The sequence below is a fragment of the Myotis brandtii genome, unplaced genomic scaffold (assembly GCF_000412655.1).
Source record: "Myotis brandtii unplaced genomic scaffold, ASM41265v1 scaffold668, whole genome shotgun sequence".
Classification (NCBI taxonomy): domain Eukaryota; kingdom Metazoa; phylum Chordata; class Mammalia; order Chiroptera; family Vespertilionidae; genus Myotis; species Myotis brandtii.
The window spans coordinates 303,307-308,078 of record NW_005370597.1 but is presented as its reverse complement, the minus strand read 5'-3'; the positions used below and the strand labels follow the sequence as shown (position 1 = coordinate 308,078).

The following is a 4,772-nucleotide window of genomic DNA, read 5'->3' as shown; positions in this document are numbered from 1 at the left end:
CTGGAGCAAGCAAACCTCCCTGTTCGCTTCAGTGCATGGCTGCCGGCCTCCATCTTGGCTGGCAGTTAATTTGCATATCGCCCTGATTAGCCAATGGGAAGGGTAGCGGAGGTACAGCTAATTACCATGTTTCTCTTTTATTAGATTGGATGACTGTGTACCCTATGCTAGGCATTGGATTAGGGAATGAGGCTAGAGAAATGCATGAAATGTTTCCTTATCTCATTATAATTATACATTATAATTATAGCTAATAACTATTGCTTATTGAGTGCTCCCCCTGTGCCATGCTCAGTGCTGGGACCTTTATAATGTTCTCCCTTATAATCCTCTGAAATAGCAACTGATGTCATTTCCATTTTGCAGATTAAGAAGAACATGTGCTCAAAAAAGTTCCTAACCTGCCCAGGGCCATGTGGCTGGTAAGTGGCTGAGCCAGTAAATTTTTATTACAATCTGTTGGAATCTAAACCCATGTTGTTGGCCACACTGTGCATGCCCAGATCATCCACCTGCAGCAAATATTTTGCCTCTGAGGGCATGAACACATCCCCCAGTTCCCTATTGTTCTGCTTTCAGAAATGAGGTTTGGAATGTTCCAGAAGCTGCAGGTGTGTGTCCATCCAACAGCTTTGCTGGAACAGAGCAGGAGGAATGCAGGCCTGGACACTGCTCCAACTGTACTAGTCATGATTTAACATACACTATTGTCAAAACACAATTAGGAAAGTCATTGGGAGTGCAAAGGTCAAGGCAGATTAAGAAAGCATTGCTTAAAGTATTACATATGTCTCCTTCCCTCCCACCCCCATTGACCTCTCCCCAGCCAATAAAGAATTAAAAAAAAAACACCATCCTTTTCCTCTGAATTTCAGTGTTACCTTTATCACCAATCCAGTGTGTGTTTGGGTGTGTTTCTGGACTCTCTGTTCTGTTCAGTTGGTCCCTTTGTCTATCATTGTACCATTTAATTCTTCTAACTTTATAATAAATATCCTTATTTTGTAGTATAAAAAAAGAGAAAGCATTGCTTCTTAGAATAAATACATTCTTGCCTAGAAAATGTATATTCTACAATAATTTTGAGAGTCCGGGTTTCATAAGCTTATTGAAAGGAGCCATATATAGTTGGGGAAAGAGTTTGGAATAGTACAAGTTCCCTTAGGGCAGGGGCAGGGAGGTATCTATTGAAATGCGATTGAGTTTTCTGTAATTCTTCGAGAGAGAATTCGGGGGCTAGATAGGAGGATGTGACCTTCAGAAAAACAAATGCAGACCACAAGTGGTTGTAGGTTCTTCCGAAGGCTCGCAGACATTGTTTGAAGGTCAGATAATAATGGGCTTCTTCATTTGGGGGGCTGCTGGTTCTTTTCATGGGCAGCTGGTGATGGGGGCTGAGCCACAAAGACTGTTCTTGGGACTAAGGAACCAGGTATTTTCAGAAGAAGCACTAGTGCAGCTTTGGGATTCAATCACAGGCAATGTTGAGACATCCTTGGATCATGGAAAGGAACAGTGTTGTGACCCCCTGGATTACATCATGGGTGGTGCTATAAGAACCCTGCTTTTCTATACATTAAGAAGAACTGTGGAAAGAGTTGTGGCATTTGAAGTTAGAGAAACCATTCATGGGGGTGGAGGTGGCTAGCATGTCTTAGACCTGGTGTAAAGCCCTCTCTGTACATTATCCTGTGATAACTTTCACCTCATAGGGTGGTCCTCAGAGCCTTGGCTGAGGCTGGGGGAATCCTAGGAGTACTGGGAAAGCTACAAAATTGTCCAGCCTTCAAGGAGCTGCCTCTAAGCCTTGCTAAGGGAAGAAAGATGCTCAGGATTGTCATGAGGCTAAAATGAGTTCTGTAGTCTATTAAGTCAGTTGTCAACAAGTTCAACAAAGTGGAGGGGGTGTGAAGAGAGGCATGATATTTTGGTCTCTATTTCAGATTCTTACTGTTTTCTCTCGTGCTGGAGCTGTGCCCAGCCAGTCATGCAAAATTCAGGAGAGTCTGAGTCTGGCCAGATCAGGCTCATTAGCTTTATCAGGAACATGTTTTCTGGAGTAAATATGGTGTGTGCACGTGTGTGTGCATGTGTGCATGTACGTGTGTGTGTGTGTGTGTGTGTGTGTGTGTGTGTTTAGAAGGCAGTTGGGAGGTGTTAAGGCTCATGATATTCTGTGAGGCTGCTGTACTGCCTCCGCATGGCATAGGCATCCCCACACAGGGGACCTCTGTCTTAATTCTCAGCTGCTGGCCTTCATACCCCCATCCCACTGCACACCCCAGACCCTGGATGGCCACCTTCTAGACCAGCCGTGGGCAAACTACGGCCCGCGGGCCGGATCCGGCCCGTTTGAAATGAATAAAACTAAAAAAAAAAAAGACCGTACCCTTTTATGTAATGATGTTTACTTTGAATTTATATTAGTTCACACAAACACTCCATCCATGCTTTTGTTCCGGCCCTCCGGTCCAGTTTAAGAACCCATTGTGGCCCTCGAGTCAAAAAGTTTGCCCACCCCTGTTCTAGACTCATCTTTACATATTGCTTTTTTGGAATTTGGGTTTGGTTCCTCCATTCAATATCTTGAGTTCCCTGTGAATGATTTTCTTATTTCATCGGAATTTGTTAACTCTCAAAGAAAGCTTATCTGGCATGCCATTAACACTGCTTAATGCTCTAACAGAATGCTTCTAACAGGGTCTTTATGGAGACATGGTCTTACTCCATGGAATAACTCTAAAGATGGCTACTATAGTCAATGGTCAGGCCAGTGGTTCCTTGAGAGGAATATCTGGCTGAAGGAGCCATGGGAATAGGAGAGAGGAAGTGGGAGAGAGGAAAACTCCATTATGTGGGGAGTTGTGGGGGATGACTGGAGAGAGTGCTGTTGGGCAGGAGATGTTGGCGTTTGTGTATGTATCACAGCTAATTAGGAAAACAGATTATGCTGCTTTGGTGTCAAAATAGCTGTAGGGAAAACAACCTTAATAGCAGGTTGCAGATGAAAGAAAATGAAATGGGAAAGAAATGAGGAGCATTTAAAAGAAAACAATTAGGCTGGAGGTATGGACAGAGGAGGATAAAGCAGAGCATATAAAAAACTAAAGAAGTGGGCATGGGGTGGCATATACAGTTCTGATGAGCCACAGGGTGAGAGAGCCTACTTCCATGTCTCCTCAGCCTCACTGTTTTTCATGTTCAAAGCGTCCAAGGTTCCTAGGGGACAGGAGGAAAGGGGAGGTGGTAGGCAACTTCAGGTGGCCAGGCTGTGCACTGTCCATGGCCAGTCTTGGCTCTGCTTTTCCCTGGTCTTCTGCACTTTGTTTTCCTCTTTTTATTCTTCACAGTGAGATTCCTGGTCCTTCTATCCCTCTTAGGGCTTCCCTCACCATCCCTTAGTGGATGGCTCTCAAATTTGGGTCTTCACCAGATGTGTCTCCTGAATTCTCTAGCCACTACTCACCCCATCTTGCATGATCTCACCTACTATATCTAAAATGGACTCACTTCTCTCCCTAGGCTGCCCAGACATGCTTCTCCTCCAAACTTTTCCCATCTCAGCACATAGTACCACCATTCACCTAGTTACCTGAGCTGGAATCTTCCTTCACTCTCCTCTCTCCAGTCAGTCACTGCATTCTGTTGACTCTACCTTCTGCATATATCTCAAATCGGCTGAGCATATCCCTTCATCTCACTGGCACTGCCTTGGTCATCACTTACTATACAATTGCAGTGGACCTAGAGTTGCTCTGCTCCATTCTCCCCACTCCCCAATCCATTCCCCATGCAGCAGCCCAAGTGCTCCTTCCAGAACAATTCTAATCATGCCACTCTCCTTCCTAAAACCTTCAATGCTTCTTTGCTGTTCTGATGGTCTATTACTGCATAAAATACTACTCCAAAACTTAGTGGTTTAAAAAAATCATTTTATTATATCTTGTAAATTGTAGGTCAGGAATTCAGGCAGGGCTCAGCTGGCTGATTCTTCTGTTCTATGGAGCATCAACAGAGGTGAGCTGGTGGTATTCAGCTGGTAATGGGCTGCTCTAAAGTAGAGGATGGCTTTACTCACATATCTGGCACTTTGGTGGGGAGGGTCGGAAGGCTGACCTTTGCTGGACTGTCAGTTGGAGCACTTACCTGTGGCCCCTCCAGCATGGTGGGCCTGGGGAGTTGGGCTTCTTAGTAAGAATACATGGTGGCTCATGGCTCCATGGGTGATAATTCCAGTGAACAAGGTGGAAGCTGTATGGTGTTTCATGGCTTTGCCTGATTTCCACAGTACTATACTGATTGAAGCAGTTATAGGTTTCAAGGAGAGGGGGACAAAGACCCTACCTCTCAGTGGGAAGAGTGCAGCCATGCCTTCAAACTACCACCAGGGCGAAGAACGGTTTTTGTAGTATATGTGACTCTTTGAGGGCTGGCCCCTGCTGGCCTCTCTGCTCACCATTCCCTAACTAATTGTGTTTTATGCTTCAAAGTTCCAGGCATCCTTGCAACTTCTAACTCCTTGAGTAGTCTGCGCTGTCTGGCACTGTTGGGTTCCTTCCTCTGTTTAGAATGGTCCTTTTCACCCCTTCTTCATCCAACAAACTCCTATTTCCATTCAAGTCTTAGCTTAAATGCTTCTTCCTGCAGGAGTCCTTCCATGAATGTTAGTCTAGGTTAGGTGGTTTCCCATGTGGCCAAATAGTATTCAGTACACAGTATTGTAATTGCTTGTTTAACAGTTCACATCTCTCGTTAAACTGAAAGTCATTAGA

At 44.8% G+C, this 4,772-nt stretch overlaps 1 long non-coding RNA gene across 1 annotated transcript in view; it reads left to right on the top strand.

Moving 5' to 3' along the window:
* Nucleotides 1-507, top strand: part of LOC102252741 — a 27,298-nt gene extending 26,791 nt beyond the window's left edge. Inside the window, exon 3 of the long non-coding RNA XR_314434.2 lies at nucleotides 367-507. This is a non-coding gene — a long non-coding RNA (uncharacterized LOC102252741). The remainder of the gene's footprint in view (nucleotides 1-366) is intronic.
* Nucleotides 508-4,772: the final 4,265 nt, after the last annotated feature.